The sequence below is a fragment of the Dama dama genome, chromosome 20 (assembly GCF_033118175.1).
Source record: "Dama dama isolate Ldn47 chromosome 20, ASM3311817v1, whole genome shotgun sequence".
In the NCBI taxonomy this organism is placed as follows: domain Eukaryota; kingdom Metazoa; phylum Chordata; class Mammalia; order Artiodactyla; family Cervidae; genus Dama; species Dama dama.
Genome location: NC_083700.1, coordinates 6,886,562 through 6,904,393, shown reverse-complemented (window position 1 = coordinate 6,904,393; position 17,832 = coordinate 6,886,562).

The following is a 17,832-nucleotide window of genomic DNA, read 5'->3' as shown; positions in this document are numbered from 1 at the left end:
TTCTTCTGAAAAAGTAAGAATTTTAAAATAGCATGATTATTTATCTAAATTTTATGGAGAGGCAGATGCCATTTAGATTAAGATACAAGGAAATGACAACAGTTATCTAGGGTTCAACACTTAAAACTTCTAACCAATAGCAAGAATTCCTTCACTTAATATTTGTCCCAATTCTTTAAAACTATAGTTAAACATTTCTTTTTTTTTTTTTTTAACTTTAATTCATTTATTTACTTAATTTTTAAAAATTTATTTAATTTAATTGAAGGCTGATTACTTTACAATATTGTAATGGGTTTTGCCATATATTGACATGAATCAGCCATGGGTGTACCTGTGTTCCCCATCCTGAATCCCCTTCCCACCTTCCTCCGCATCTCATCCCTCAGGGTCAACCCAGTGCACCAGCCCTGAGCACCTTGTCTCATGCACTGAACCTAGACTGGTGATCTGTTTCACATATACATGTTTCAAAGCTATTCTCTCAAATCATTCCACAATCGCCTTCTCCCACAGAATCCAAAAGACTATTCTATACATCTGTGTCTCTTTTGTCGCCATCATTACCATCTTTCTAAATTTCATATATATATGTTAGTATGCTGTATTGGTGTTTTTCATTCTGACTTACTTCACTCTGTATAATGGCTCCAGTTTCATCCACCTAGTTAGAACTGATTCAAATGTATTCTTTTTAGTGGCTGAGTAATATTCCATTGTGTATATGTACCAGAGCTTTCTCATCCATTCATCTGCCTATGGACATCTAGGTTGCTTCAATGTCTTGGCTATTATAAAGAGTGCTGCAATGAACATTCGGTTACACGTGTCCCTTTCAATTCTGGTTTCCTCGGTGCATATGCCCAGCAGTGAGATTGCTGAGTCATATGACAATTCTATTTCCAGTTTTTTAAAGAATTGCCACACTCTTCTCCATAGTGGCTGTATTAGTTTGCATTCCCACCAACAATGTAAGAGGGTTCCCTTTTCTACACACTCTCTCCAGCATTTATTGTTTGTAGACTTTTGGATAGCAGTCATTCTAATCAGTGTGAGAGAGTACCTAATTGTGGTTTTGATTTGAATTTCTCTGATAATGAGTGATGTAGAGCATCTTTTCATATGTTTGTTAGCCATCTGTATGTCTTCTTTGGAGAAATGTCTGTTTAGTTCTTTGGCCCATTTTTTGATTGCATCATTTATTGTTCTGGAATTGAGCTGCAGGAGTTGCTTGTATATTTTTGAGATTAGTTATTTGTCAGTTGCTTCATTTGCTATTATTTTCTCCCATTCTGAAGGCTGTCTTTTCACTTTGATTATAGTTTCCTTCATTGTGCAACAGCTTTGAAGTTTAATTATGTCCCATTTGTTTATTTTTGCTTTTATTTCCATTACTCTGGGAGGTGGGTCATAGAGGATCCAGCTGTGACTTATGCCAGAGAGTGTTTTGCCTATGTTTTCCTCTAGGGGTTTTATAGTTTCTGGTCTTACGTCTAGATCTTTAATCCATTTTGAGTTTATTTTTGTGTATGGTGTTAGAAAGTGTTCTAGTTTCATTCTTTTACAAGTGGTTGACCAGTTTTCCCAGCACCATTTGTTAAAGAGATTGTCTTTCTCTATTGTATATTATTGCCTCCTTTGTCAAAGATAAGTTGTCCATAGGTGAGTGAATTTATCTCTGGGCTTTCTATTTTCTTCCATTGATCTATATTTCTGCCTTTGTGCCAGTACCATACTGTCTTGAGGACTGTTGCTTTGTAGTATAGCCTGAACTCAGGCAGGTTGATTCCTCCAGTTCCATTCTTCTTTCTCAAGATGCTTTGGATATTCGAGTTTTTTTGTATTTTCATACAAATTGTGAAATTATTTGTTCTGGTTCTGTGAAAAATACCATTGGTAGCTTGATAGGGATTGCACTGAATCAATAGATTGCTTTGGGTAGTATACTCATTTTCAGTATATTGATTCTTCAGATCCACGAACCTGGTATATTTCTCTATCTATTTGTGTCATCTTTGATTTCTTTCATCAGTGTTTTATAATTTTCTATACATAGATCTTTTGCTTCTTCAAGTAGATTTATTCCTAAGTATTTTATTCTTTTTGTTTTAATGGTTAATGGGATTGTTTCCTTTATTTCTCTTTCTGTTTTCTCATTGTTAGTGTATAGGATTGCAAGGGATTTCTGCATGTTGAAATATATCCTGCAAATTTACCATTATCACTGCTTACTTCTTGTAATTTTTTGGTGGAGTCTTTAGGGTTTTCTATGTAGAGGATCATGTCATCTGCAAACAGTGAAAGCTTTACTTCTTTTTCAATCTGGATTCCTTTTATTTCTTTTTCTGCTCTGATTGCTGTGGCTAAAATTTCCAAAACTATGTTGAATAGTAGTGGTGAGAGTGGGCACCCTTGTCTTGTTCCTGACTTCAGGGGAAATGCTTTCAATTCTTCACCATTGAGGATCATGTTTGCTGTGGGTTTGTCATATATGGCTTTTATTATGTTGAGGTATGTTCCTTCTATGCCTGCTTTCTGGAGAGTTTTGATCATAAATAAATGTTGAATTTTGTCAAAGGCTTTCTCTGCATCTATTGAGATAATCATATGTTTTTTATCTTTCAATTTGTTAATATGGTGTATTACATTCATTGATTTGTGAATATTAAAGAATCCTTGCATTCCTGGGATAAAGCCCACTTGGTCATGATGGATGATCTTTTTAATATGTTGTTGGATTCTGTTTGCTAAGATTTTGTTAAGGATTTTTGCATCTATGTTCATTGGTAATATTGGCCTGTAGTTTTCTTTTTTTGTGGCATTTTTGTCTGGTTTTGGTATTAGAGTGATGGTGGCTGCATAGAATGAGTTTGGAAGTTTACCTTTCTCTGCAGTTTTCTGGAAGAGTTTGAGTAGGATAGGTGTTAGCTCTTCTCTTAATTTTTGGTAGAATTCAGCTGTGACGCTCTCTGGTCCTAGACTTTTGCTTGCTAGAAGACTTCTGATTACAATTTCGATTTCCATGCTTGTGATGGGTCTGTTAAGATTTTCTATTTCTTTCTGGTTCAGTTTTGGAAAGTTATACTTTTCTAAGAATTTGTCCGTTTCTTCCAAGTTGCCCATTTTATTGGCATATAGCTGCTGATAGTAGTCTCTTATTATCCTTTGTATTTCTGTGTTGTCTGTTGTGATTTCTCCATTTTCATTTCTAGTTTTGTTGATTTGATTCTTCTCCCTTTGTTTCTTGATGAGTCTGCTAATGGTTTGTCAATTTTATTTATCTTCTCAAAGAACCAGCTTTTGGCTTTGTTGATTTTTGCTATGGTCTCTCTCTCTCTCTCTCTCTCTCTCTCTTTTTTTGCATTTATTTCTGCCCTAATTTTTAAGACGTCTTTCCTTCTGCTAACCCTGGCTTTCTTCATTGCTTCCTTTTCTAGTTGCTTTAGGTGTAGAGTTAGGTTTTTTATTTGACGTTTTTCTTGTTTCTTGAGGTAAGCCTGTATTGCTATGAACCTTCCCCTTAGCACTGCTTTTACAGTGTCCCATAGGTTTTGGGTTGTTGTGTTTTCATTTTCATTACTTTCTATGCATATTTTGATTTCCTTTTTGATTTATTCTGTGATTTGTTGGTTATTCAGAAGCGTGTTGTCCAGCCTCCTTATGTTGGAATTTTTAATAGTTTTTCTCCTGTGGTTGACATCTAATCTTACTGCACTGTTGTCAGAAAAGATGCTTGGAATGATTTCAATTTTTTTGAATTTACCAATGCTAAATTTATGGCCCAGGATGTGATCTATCCTGGACAAGGTTCCGTATGCACTTGAGAAAAAGGTGAAATTCATTGTTTTGGGGTGAAATGTCCTATAGATATCAACTAGGTCTAACTGGTCCATTGTATCATTTAAAGTTTGTGTTTCCTTGTTAATTTTCTGTTTAGTTGATCTATCCATAGGCGTCAGTGGGATATTAAAGTCTTCCACTATTATTGTGTTATTGTTAATGTCCCGTTCATACTTGTTAGCATTTGCCTTACATATTGTGGTGCTCCTATGTTGGGTGCATATATATTTATAATTGTTATATCTTCTTCTTGGAGTGATACTTTGATCATTATATAGTGTCATTCTTTGTCTCTTTTCACAACCTTTATTTTATAGTCTATTTTATCTGACATGAGTATTGCTATTCCTGTTCTCTTTTGGTCTCCATTTGCATGAAATATCTTTTCCAGACCTTCACTTTCAGTCTGTATGTGTCCCTTGTTTTGAGGTGGGTCTCTTGTAGACAGCATATATAGGGGTCTTGTTTTTGTATCCATTCAGCCAGTCTTTGTCTTTTGCTTGGGGCATTCAACCTATTTACATTTAAGGTAATTATTGATAAGTATGATCCCGTTGCCAGTTACTTTGTTGTTTTGGGTTCAAGTTTATACACCTTTTCTGTGTTTCCTGTCTAGAGAAGATCCTTTAGCATTTGTTGAAGAGCTGGTTTGGTGGTGCTGAATTCTCTGAGCTTTTCCTTGTCTGTAAAGCTTTTGATTTCTCCCTCATATTTGAATGTGATCCTTGCTGGGTACAAAAATCTGGGTTGTAGGTTTTTCTCTTTCATCACTTTAAGTATGTCCTGCCATTCCCTTCTGGCCTTAAGTGCTTCTATCGAAAGATCAGCTGTTATCCTTATGGGAATCCCCTTGTGGGTTATTTGTTGTTTTTCCCTTGCTGCTTTTAATATTTGTTCTTTGTGTTTGATCTTTGTTAATTTGATTAATATGTGTCTTGGAGTGTTTTGCCTTAGGTTTACCCTCTTTGGGACTCTCTGGGTTTCTTGGACTTGGGTGACTATCTCCTTCCCCATTTTAGGGAAGTTTTCACCTATTATCTTCTCAAGTATTTTCTCATGACCTTTCTTTTTGTATTCTTCTCCTGGGACTCCTATTATTTGAATGTTTGAGCATTTGACATTGTCCCAGATGTCTCTGAGTTTGTCCTCATTTCTTTTAATTATTTTCTCTTTTTTCCTCTCTGCTTCATTTTTTCCAACATTATGTCTTCTACCTCACTTATACCATCTTCTGCCTCAGTTATTCTACTGTTGGTTCCCTCCAGAGTGCTTTGGATCTCAGCCATTGCAGTATTCATTATTGATTGACTCTTTTTTATTTCCTCTAGGTCCTTTTTAAACATTTCTTGCATCTTCTCAGTCCTTGTTTCCAGGCTGTTTATCTGTAACTCCATTTTGTTTTCAAGATTTTGGATGATTTTTACTATCATTATTCTGAATTCTCTTTCTGATAGACTCCCTATCTCCTCCTTTTTTGTTTGCTTTGGTGGGCCTTTATCATCTTCATTTACCTGCTGAGTATTTCTCTGCCTTTTCATCTTGGTTATTTTGTTGTGGCTTTTCTGTATTCTGACAGTTTGTGGTTCCTCTTTATTGTGGAGCTTGCTCCCTGTGGGTGGGGTGTGGATTTGCTTGTCAAGGTTTCCTGGTTAGGGAAGCTTTCATTGGTGTTCTGGTGGTGGAGCTGGATTTCTTCTCTCTGGAGTGCAATGAAGTGTCCAGTAGTGAGTTTTGAGATGTCTATGGGTTTGATATGACTTTTGGAGAGCCTGTATATTAAATCTCAGGGTTACATTCCTGCATTGCTGGAGAATTTGCATGGTATGTCTTGCTCTGGAACTTGTTGGCTCTTGGGTGGAACTTTGTTTCAGTGTAGGTATGGAGGCTTTTGGGTGAACTCTTATCAATTAATGTTCCCTGGAGTCAGGAGTTCTCTAGTGTTCTTAGGTTTTGGACTTAAGCCTCCTGCCTCTGGTTTTCAGTCTTATTCTTACAGTAGCCTCAAGACTTCTCCATCTATACAGCACCAATGATAAAACATCTACGTTAATGGAGAAAATATTCTCCACAATGACGGACACCCAGAAAGGTTCACTGAGTTACACGGAGAAGAGAAGAAGGATGACAGAGATAGAGGTGTCCAGGAGGAGAAGAGGGGGGATCAAAAGGGGCGAGAGCAATCTAGCTAGTAATCAGTTCCCTAAGTGTTCTCCACAGCCTGGGATACCCAAAGAGATTCACAGAGTTGGGTAGGGAAAAGAAGGGGGTGGGAGGAGATAGAGGTGACCAAGGGGAGAAAATGAAGAGTCCAAAGGGGAGAGTGCAATCAAGCCAGTAATTACATTCCTAAGTAAGAATGGGTACTGAAGATTGGATTCTTAAAGGTACAAAATCAATAACAAATACCAAAAAGCAAAGATTAAAAATATAGAGTAGAGGTTAGACTCTCAAAAATATAATTTTTAAAAAAACAAAAAAAAAAAAAAAAAAAGAAAATCACAAAGATTATAAAAATATATATATGAAGTTTGCTTTAAAAATAGGGTCTTTTTTTGCGAGGTAATAGTAGGTTATAGAAATGAAAATTAAAGGCATAATAGAAGACTTAAAAATAAAAAAAAAACAAAAAATGATAATAATAAAAATACATCTAGGAATTTCTCTGGAGCTGTTGCAGGCAGTATGGGGCCAGTTGTTTCAGATAGTTCCTTGATCTGGCTTATACTTCTTCTCAAGATCTATAGGCCGCTTCCATTGTAGTCGGTGCTAACTACAGGGTTTTAATCTGTTGCTCCTGTTACTTCCAATGCGCTTCCTTCTGTTTATTTTGGGTTCTTCTGTTTGCAAGTCTCTTCAGTGTCTAATTTCTGCCCTGACACAAGAGGGTGAAGGTGGTCACTTATTTAAGCTCACTTGTTCAGTCGTGCTGCAGGGAGGGAGGCTCACTGCAAGCAAACACCATGTCATGTGTGGGGAGTGCTCGCAGTGTCTGGGCCACACTGGCTTTGCCCCTGCTCATGGCATGCGTGCTTTTTTGGTCTACACTGCTCAGGCTCCAGGTTGCTCTGCCGGGAACAGTCTAAAGAGGGCCCTGGGTTGCATGCCCTTCCCAGGTCTAAGCCGCTCAGGTTCAGGTTTTCGGGTACTCCACAAAGGTGCAGACTTGGTTGGGCCTGCGGTTTGTGCCCTTCCCAGGTCCAAGCAGCTCAGCCGAGCAGGTGCTTGGCCAGCACACTCTCCCCAGGTGGGGTGGGGGGGGGGTGTCTTATCACCTCCCCCGTCCCAGCCGCTCGGTTTCCTGGGTGCGCAGCGGGAGCACCGTCTCAGGTGTGCCGTGTGTCTCCTCTGGGGAGCTGATCTCTGGCTGCGACCCTCCTGGAGGATGTCACCCGTATAGAATGCCAGGAAGACTTGGTTGGCAACTGGGAGCCTGCCAACAGTTTGGTAGAGGATGCCATCTCTGGGGCTGAATTTGCCCCTTGTCCTCTGGCTCTGGCTGCCACCAGACTGCTTCCCTGCCTCCAGTGGGGGATGGGCCAGTCAGCAGCCGGCTAGCTCTCCTCTGGTATTCACTCAGTCCTTTGTTCTGTGAGTGGCCTGGCAGTACCTTAGGTTAGGGCTTTTTGCAGGAAAGTTCTCTCTCTCTCTCTTTTTTCTTTCTCTCTCTCTCTGGCTATCCCACAGTTTGAGTTGCTATCTCAGGTTAGCTCCCTCAGATTGCCCTCAGGGCATTCAGGCCCGGTCCTTCGCTAAGTAATGCCACCCACTCCTCTCTGTTCAGACCTCACTTGCTGGTGGCCGATGCAAGCATCTGGGCTACTTCTGCACTGGGAGTTGCCATTAGGCACATGATCTGTGGGTTTCATTTATTTATTTATTTTCCCTCCCAGTTATGTTGCCCTCTGGGATTCTAAAACTCCCCACAGACCTGCTGGTGAGAGGATTTCCTGGTGTTTGAAAACTTCTCCTCTTTTATGACTCCCTCCCCGGGATGGATCTCTGTCCCTAACTCTTTCATTGTCTTTTTATCTGTTATATTTTGTCCTACTTCCTTTTGAAGACAATGGGCTGCCTTTCTGGGTGCCTTGTGTCCTCTGCCAACATTCAGAAGTTGTTTTGTGGAATTTGCTCAGTGTTCAAATGTTGTTTTGATAAATTTGTGGGGGAGAAAGTGGTCTCCCCGTCCTCTTCCTCTGCCATCTTCCATAGTTAACCATTTATTATACTCAATTTCCATTTGCAGGAATCAGTCTTTTGGTTTTGATATAACTTTCAGATTCTTAATTAAAAAAAAATGCTTGAAGTTTACAAATCATTTCAGGGTCACATGGTCTTAACTGCCAGTTTATGGGCATAATAGATGATATTAATATTGTAGTCTTTAAATTCTTAATTAACTCTCTAGATATACCCTTTTCTCCTTTCTCCTTTACACAAAAGAAAAACAGTTTTCTAAAATGAAACACAAGAAAGAGGAAAGAATGATAGGAAAAGCCCTGGGCATTATAATAAAAGCTCAGATTTAAGTTTCAGTTAAAATGTCTGACCTTGGAAAATTTTCACACTGTCTTAAGTCTCAGTTTCTTTGTAAAACATCTGACCTAGAAATATCATAACAACACAGTGGGTGAGTATATAGAGAGTCTTTATAGAATTTGCACATAATAGATACTTCTTTAATTATGCTTGTTGCCATTATTAAACAGAGCTTAAAGTGATAAAGTAGGGTTCTTTAAACTTAAATTGTCAGACATCTTATGTGCCTCATTCTTTTCTTAGAACATCCCAATAAGCATTATTCAAAGTAGAAAAACAATTAACCTACAATCCTCCTAGGAACTTTCCAAATACTGTTAGGAATATAAGATGAAGTCTGTGGGAACTATGGATCCAAGAAGGTTAAGAATTGGTCAGCTGTTGAATTGACAATCTCCCTTGTTATTCAAAATAGAAGTCCTTTTCACCTCTAGAATTCTTCCTCTAAATTTCCTGAGAACTGCTTAATGTTGTCTAAAGGAAAAATGACATCCTCTTTGGAACTCTTGCTTGTTTTCCCTCAGTAATGTTTGGCCTCCTATATTTTCACTTTAGCACAATTACTTTAAGACAACTACACATCTGGCCAAGAGCTGCTACCATGTTTAATGCCCTATGAAAAATTAGGCATTTTAGAGGAGTAATTGCTGTGTCGGGCAGCTGGCGGTCAGACTCAACAACAAAGTTGATCCATTAGTGGCATACCCCACCCTTGGGCAGAATGTCTGTGTGTGTGTGTGTTTGTACCCTGAAATTTGAAGGCAGTGTCAATTGCTTCTCTACTGAGGTGAGCCTAAGAACTAAGCGTTAGATGACAAATAAGCTGGATTTCTTTGTAGTAATACCAGCCACACTGTCTTTAACTTTTAGTATGAAGTATTTGAGGATTGTGATGTGATAGATTGATTTTATAAATATTCTTACTCTAATTTCTGAAAGAGTAGATCTCTATGTGATGCTTTTATTACCAGTCTCCATGGGAAGGGGGTCTGTTCTGTTACTTCTGAAGGTTACTAAGCTAAGCATATGATGCATTATCTATAAAAATGTTCTTTTTCCTCCTCACTCCCTGATTTAGAATAATGGCTTTTGATGTCAGATGGGTAAAGAAGAATAGGATATTATCAGTGGAAGAAATGAAGAACCTTATCTGGTTCAGTTTTATGGTTTTAGTGAGGAGGAAACATGAGGCAAAGAAATATTCTGGTCAGGGGGTGAGTGTGGGTGAGATACCACATACTAGGTGGTATTTTTTTTTCAATTGCTCTTTGTTGCCCCCAAAGATTTATATTGACCCTCAGTAGGAACGTCATAGATGTGTGAGTGGTGTGAGTGGTATGCAGTCCATTTTGCATGAGGGCTCCAGATCCTTTGGAAAGGTCATTAACAAGCTGAAGGTGGATCTTCAGCACTGTGACTGACTCTGCTTTATTTACACACAGAGAGACACTCAGTAAATGCTATTAAATTGAGGTTAAGTCAGGCATGAGGAGGAAGGAGGAGATTGAAAAAGCCAGCTTAAAACTCAATACTCAAAAACACTAAGATCATGGCATCCAGTCCCATCACTTCTTGGCAAATAGAATGGGAAAAGGTGGAGGCAATGACAGATTTCCTCTTCTTAGGCTGGAAAGTCACTGTGAATGGTGACTGCAGCCATGAAATTAGAAGGCGTTTGCTTCGTGGCGGGAAAGCTATGACAAAAAGCAAAGACATCACTTTGCTGACAAAGGTCCATATAGTCAAGGGTATGGTCTTTCCTGTAGTCATGTATGGATGTGAGACCTGGACCATAAAAAAGGCAGAGGGCTGAAGAATTGATGCTTTCAAACTGATGCTGGAGAAGACTCGAGAATCCCTTGGGAAGCAAGGAGATTAAACCAGTCAATCTTAAAGGAAATCAATCCTGAATATTCTTTGGAAGGACTGATGCCAGTGCACCACAAAGAAGAGTAACCCTGCTAACCACAACTAGGGAGAGCCTGAACACAACAATGAAAACCCAGCACAACCAAAAATAAATAAATAAATAAATAAAACAATTAAAAAATAGTCTAGGATTGAAGCAGACATTAAATAAATATATTTTTTAATTTATTTGAATTACAGAAATGAGTTGTGACCAGCAGTCCACTGAACACCCTTACTCCTTATTCAGTAAGTAATTGTGAATGGGATACAACTGCCCCAACTGAGACACTACTTCCCAGCTCTCCTTACATCTGGCTAAGGTCACATGACATGTTTTCATGACCACGAGAGGAAGTGATGCATGTCACATCAGGGTGGGGGGCATTGAGAAGCAGTTTAGCTGTCTTGTTATTTTCTTTCCTCATCTACTAACTGAAAGCAGAATATTCCCAAGCCTCAGTGAGCAGGGTTAGCAAATTTGCAATATTGGGCATCTGAATCCCCAAATCTCCAATGTGGAAAAAAGCCAATTGTCGACCACAAATGTCTTCTTTGACTACTACCTGAATAGAAGTAAATTGTTATTGTGTTAGCCCCTGGCATTGAAGACTTTAGAGTAGCTAGAGTCAGCTTAAAACATAGGTCAAAGTAAAAATGACAAGGTTCGATCCAGACAAAATTTACTTTATAAGGAGGTTGTGTGCATCCATGCTCAGTTGTGTCTGACTCTTTTGTGGCCCCAGGGACTGTAGTCCACCAGGCTCTTCTATCCATGGGACTTTCCAGGCAAGAATACTGGAATACTCTTTCCCTTTTCCAAGACATCTTCCTAACCCAGGGATCAAACCTCCATTTCCTGTGGTTCCTGCATTGGCAGGCAGATTTTTTACCACTAAACCACCTGGGAAGCCAAGAAGGATTCCACAAAAGAGACATTGGACATTAAATGGTACCAAATATTGCTGATATCAAACAAAGAGTTGTGTATCTCATACTCCATCTCCAAGTTACATATACTTCAAGTCATGAACTGGGGATAGTAATAGAAAGGTCAGATTGATAAGACTAGCTACAGAAATAAGATTTCTATGACAGGTCAATGGATATTCCACTATCAAGGTGTACTTTTTAATCATAATCTCATTACTTTACTTCTGATGGTTGCACTCACCTTGCAAGAAGAATTTGGTTCCGTTTCAGAACTAAGAATGGTCTCTATGGCCAGTGGGGAAGTGAGTGAGATAGCAGAGAGGAGGGACACACAGAGAGAAGGAGAGAGGGGGCAGAAAGGAGTGAGAAAGAAAGAAGAGACAGAGACACACACAAGAATAAGTGAGTGAAGAAATTCAGCAAAGTACTGTTGGAGGGAGTAGACAGAATGAGGGTTGGAAGCTTAATGTGGCATCTGCAGATGTCTCCATAAGACCAGGAGGAAGTCATCCCAAGCCAATAAGTGTGTCATGGGGAGAAATGAGGATTTAAACTTAATAGCAAATAGATCCAGCAATGCAGCTTTGTAGAGCTGTAGGGGAGTTTGGTTCTTAGCCCAGAGAGAGCTTAATAGAAGTCAATAATGAAATCATCAAGATGCAAGCATTAAATGCCTAAATGTGCTGTCTTTGCCTTTCATTACAAAGGGTTTGTTTCTCTCCAAGCACAACCTAAAGTACAAAATAGAATCTTTACTCAAAACAAAACAAAACAAAAACAGTGTACTCACGGTACAAAAATACAAGTCACACTGTTTTTCCTCTTACTTTCTGGAGGGAAAATCAAAAAGAAGCAAATGGAAATAGTCAAGAGATGGGAGCAAGTAAAAGCCCCAAATGTTAAGTTGAAATTCACATTTAAATAAGCTTTCTCTAAATGCATTCAGTTAAAAATATTGCTCTTTACCATGATCCTTTCCCTCTCAAAATCTAATCAGCAATGATGACCATTTTTTTTTTTAGCACATGCCAATGGTTTATCAACATTTATTTATTAACTTTCACTCCAGATAGGAACATAAATAAATTTTACTTACAAAAAGCTAAAACAAAGGATAATTTTTAGTTTAGCATACCTCATGCTAGTGGAAATACTAAGAACAGATCCACTAGTAATTCTCTAGGGAGAATCATAAAGAAAAGTATTCCTGTAAAATTACAGATATACAATGCTAACCCTGGTATTACTAGAATTATGACAACATTGTTTTTTTACTAATATATAGGACACTTTTAAAACATCCATTTTATCCATCCATGCATTCATTCAATCAGCATACATTGGAATTCTCCTTTTAATAAGCCATTGCTCTTTGTGTGGTCATTGTAGAGATGAATATGGAAAAATCCTTGCCGTCAAGAAGGTTAGACAGAATCATTTCACTCTCTTTTAAAAATAAATTTCTAAATAAAAAAGGAAAAACCAAAGACTATGGATTATATATAAGATTACATTATAGTTTCCAAAATAGAAAATAATAGCATATGCATTTTTGAAACTTGCTAAGAGAATACATCTTAAAAGTTCTCATCACAATAAAAATGTAACTGTTTATGATTATGAATATTAACTAGACTTATTGTGATGATCATTTCACAATATATACAAATACTGAATCATTATGCAGTACCCTTGAGCTAATATAATGTTATATCTCAATTATACTTCAATAAAATCAAAATACTTGGTCCCAATAAAAAAGAACAATAGATTTTTTTTTTAATTTGAATCCACATAAAAATTAGAAAATGAAAGGTAAAGTGAGGGTTTTCATTTTTCATATCTTGAAAAATTATTCCTTTGAATATCATGGAAAAACTCTAGGCTGTATCTATTCCTCTTTCAGAGTCCCTCCATCTCCCCAAAAAGAAAGAACATTAAAGGGAAAAGACACATCAGTACTGTACTTTAAATATAACATACCAGGTGAACAAAGTCAGAAATGGGAATTAAAAACCCTCCTGCTTTGCTTGTTTCCTCTTTCCTGGGATTATAAGGCAAACATTCAAAAATGAACATCAGGTTCCGAAATGATGGCCATCTGTAAAGTTCAAACTACTGATTTTCTCCTTCTATTGATTGGTCAAAGGAGACACCACCTGTTTGGACTCATTTATTCCACTCTCTGTATTTCATGAAACTGAAGGGGCACCACTGAGAAAGAAATCCAGATCATTGAATGAAACATAAAAAATTTTAAAAACAAGGTAATTTTTTCCCTTTATTTCTACTTTAATATTTTAAAATAGGCATGCACTTTATGTGGAGGAAAGAGCATCAATTTTAAGTGTACAGTTTGATGTGTGTGTGTGTTAATTGCTCAGTCATGTCTGACTCTTTGCAACCCCACAGACTGTAGTCTGTTAGGCTTCTCTGCCCATGGAATTCTCCAGGTAAGAATACTGGAGTGGATTGCCTTTCCCTTTTCCAGAAGATCTTCCCAACCCAGGGATCGAACCCTGGTCTCCTGCATCACAGGCAGATTCTTTACCGTTTGAGCTACAGGGAAGTCCTTACAGTTTGATGAGTTTGGATAAATGCATGTGCTCATATAATCATATAATCACCCTAGTAAAATACAGAATGTTTTCATCCCTCCAGAAATTTTCTTTTCCTATCAATGCCTCATCTCTTAGAGACAGTCACTGTTCTGATCACTCTTGTAATAGACTACTTTTGTCTATTCTATGACTTTATATAAATTAAACCATGTGGTATGTATTCTTTTATGCCTGGCTTCATTCACTCAACCTGATATGTTTCTGATTCATTTGTGCTATTGCTTGTATCAGTAGTCCAATTCTTTTTATTACTGGGTAATACTCAATTGCATGTCAAGAAGCAACAGTTAGAACCAGACATGGAACAATGGACTGGTTCAAAACTGGGAAAGGAGTATGTCAAGGCTACATATTGTCACCTTGCTTATTTAACATATGCAGAGTACATCATGTGAAATGCGAGGCTGAATGAAGCTCAAGCAGGAATCAGATTGCCAGTAGACATATAAAAAACTGCAGATATATAGATGACACCACCCTTATGGCAGAAAGCAAAGAGGAACTAAAGAGCCTCATGATGAAGGTGAAAGAGGAAACTGAAAAAGCTGGCTTAAACTCAACATACAAAAAACTAAGATCATGGCATCTAGACCCATCACTTCATGGCAAATAGATGCGGAAAAGAGGAAATGGAAACAGTGACAGACTTCATTTCCTTGGGCTCCAAAATCATGGTGGATGGTGACTGCAGCCACGAAATTAAAAGATACTTGCTCCTTGGAAGGAATAAATCTAGCCAACATATTAAAAAGCAGAGACATCACTTTACTGATAAAGGTCCATATAGTCAAAGCTGTGGTTTTTCCAGTAGTTATGTACAAATGTGAGAGTTGGACCATAAAGAAGGCTGAGCATCAAAGAATTGATGTTTTTGAATTGTGGTGCTGGGAAAGACTTGAGAATCCCTTGGACAGCAAGGAGATCCAACCAGTCAATTCAAAGAAAATCAACCTTGAACATTAATTCGAAGGACTGATTCTGAAGCTCCAATACTTTGGTCACTTGAGGCAAAGAGCTAACTCATTGGAAAAGACCCTGAGGCTGGGAAAGATTGAGGGCAGGAGGAGAAGGGGACGACAGAGGATGAGCTAGCTGGATGGCATCATCAACTCAAAGGACATGAGTTTGAGCAAACAGGAAGATAGTGAAGGACAGGGAAGCCTGACATCTTGGAATCCTTGGGTTCACAAAGAGTCAGACACAGCTGAGTGACAAAAACATCAAATGCTCAATTGTAGAAAGAGCACAATGCTTTAACTTTCAGCAGATGATGTATGTACAGGTTACTTCTGTTCCTTTTACTATAAAGAATACACCTCATATGAAAATTCCTTTTCAAGTATTTTTGTGTACATACATTTATATTTCTCTTGGCAGTAGAGATACTGAGTCATAGGCTAGATATATGTTCAACTGTACAAGAAACTGCTAAAGATTTTTCCAAATGGGAAGTGATTTAAAATTCCCACCAAGAGTAAATAAGAGATCCAATTTTCTTATATCCTTGCCAACATTCGGGGTTGTAGTTTTTTGTTTTTTTTTTTTTAATTTTAGTCATTTTAATGTGTGTCCCACCCCATGTGAAGCATTGACTCATTGGAAAAGACCCTGATGCTGGGAGGGATTGGGGGCAAGAGGAGAAGGGGATGACAGAGGGTGAGATGGCTGGATGGCATCACCGACTCGATGGGCATGAGTTTGAGTAAACTCCAGGAATTGGTGATGGACAGGGAGGCCTGGCGTGCTACGATTCATGGGGTCGCAAAGAGTCGGACACGACTGAGTGACTGAACTGAACTGAACTGAAGGTGTATTGAATGGTATTTCATTAAGGTTTTCACTTGTTTTATCTTGGTTAATAATGATGTTGGCCATGAAATATATGTTCAAGCCTTTTGATAATTTTTAATAGGATGTTTGTTTTATTTATCTTATTATTGTTTTGTAGGTTTTAAAAAAATATATTCTAGTTATGTGCCCATTTTCATATACATATATTGCAAACAGTTTTCTCAATTTGTGGCTTGCTTATTCATTTTCTTAATTATATCCTCTGACAGTTAATTTTTTTTTTAATTTTGACATTTCAATTTGTTCATTTTTAAGTTGTGGGTCTATTGCTTTTTATGTCCTAAAAAATCTTTACCTAATTTAAGATTGCAAAGGAATTCCCTTATGTTTTCCTCTTACAGTTTTATATGATCCATCTCAAATTAATTCTTGCATATGGTGTGAGGTAGGGTGTCAAAGTTAAAGGGAAATAAAGCTCTTCTTCTGATGACTGAGAACTGAATTCAATATATGCTAGGCATGAACTCATATACACAAATAAATATGTAAAATATTATGATTTATTGCTATCTTTGGATACACATAGAATGAAAACATTTAATTCATCACAGCTGATAAAATTTCAGGGGTACAAAAAGCATTAGGTTATGACCACTTCTGCCAGGAGTGAGGATAAGAGGTCAAGGTAAATAAGTAGTTGGGAACATTTTTTGACATGCTAGTAAAAAAATAATATCATCAGATCAATAAACTGAGAAGCAAGAACAAGCTGGCCATACAAGAAGACTTTAACCTACTTAGATTAAAGAGTTTGGCTAATATCCCAAGTAGTGACCAATTCATCTCCAGAAATCTCTGGGAGGTAAATAGGAAAAAAAATATATCATTAGACTTGAATTTATGCTTAGAAAAAATATGTTACATCTAATAATAATATGATTATTGGGTATAATCTGGGTATGATGATACCCAGACATATGATTCTGGGTATGATCCCAGATTGGAAATATAATCAGGCAAAAACAACATATTAGCTCTGAGTTCAATATCATACAGGAAGATACAGCTATAATGTATGTATACATAAAAATCTTTTAAAAGTTTTTTTAAAAAACAAGAATTATTTTGGGCATATGTTGTAAACAGAGTTTTTGCCAAGAGAACACACTAGTCAGAGCAAACACCCTCTTCCAACAACACAAGAGACAACTCTACACACGGATGTCATTAGCTGGTCAATACCAAAATCAGATTGATTATATTCTTTGTAACCAAAGATGGAGAAGCTCAATACAGTCAACAAAAACAAGACTGGGGGCTGACTATGGCTCAGATCATGAACTCCTTATTGCAAAATTCAGACTTAAATTAAAGAAAGTAGGGACCACTTGGCCATTTGGGTATGACCTAAATAAAATCCCTTATGATTATACAGTGGAAGTGACCAATTCAAGGGAGTAGATCTGATAAACAGATGGAGGAGGTTCATAATGTACAGGAGGCAGTGATCAAAATCATCCCCAAGAAAAAGAAATACAACAAGGAAAAATGGTTGTCTGAGGATGCCTTACAAATAGCTGAGAAAAGAAGAGAAGTGAAAGGCAAAGGAGAAAAGGAAACATATACCCATCTGAATGCAGAGTTCCAAAGTATAGCAAAGAGAGATAAGAGAGCCTTTTTTAGTGATCAGTGCAAAGAAATAGAGGGGAAAAAAAACAGAATGAGAAAGACTAGAGATCTCTTCAAGAAAATTAGAGAAACCAAGGGAATATTTCATGCAAAGATGGGTACAATAAAGAATAGAAATAGTATGGGCCTAATAGAAGCAGAAAATATTAAGAAGAGTTGGCAAGAATACACAGAAGAACCAGACAAAAAAGATCTTAATGACCCAGTTAACCACAATGGCATGATCACTCACCTAGAACCAGACATCCTGGAGTGTGAATCCAAGTGGATCTTAGGAATCATCACTACAAACAAAGCTAGTGGGGGTGATGGAATTCTAGGTGAGCTATTTCAAACCCTAAAAGATGATGTTCTTAAAGTGCTGCACTCAATATACTAGAATATTGGAAAACTCAACAGTGGCTGTAGGACTGGAAAAGGTGTTTTCATTACAATCCCCAAAAAAGGCAATGCCAAAACTGTTCAAACTACTGCTCAGCTGCACTCATTTCACATGCTAGCAAAGTAATGCTCA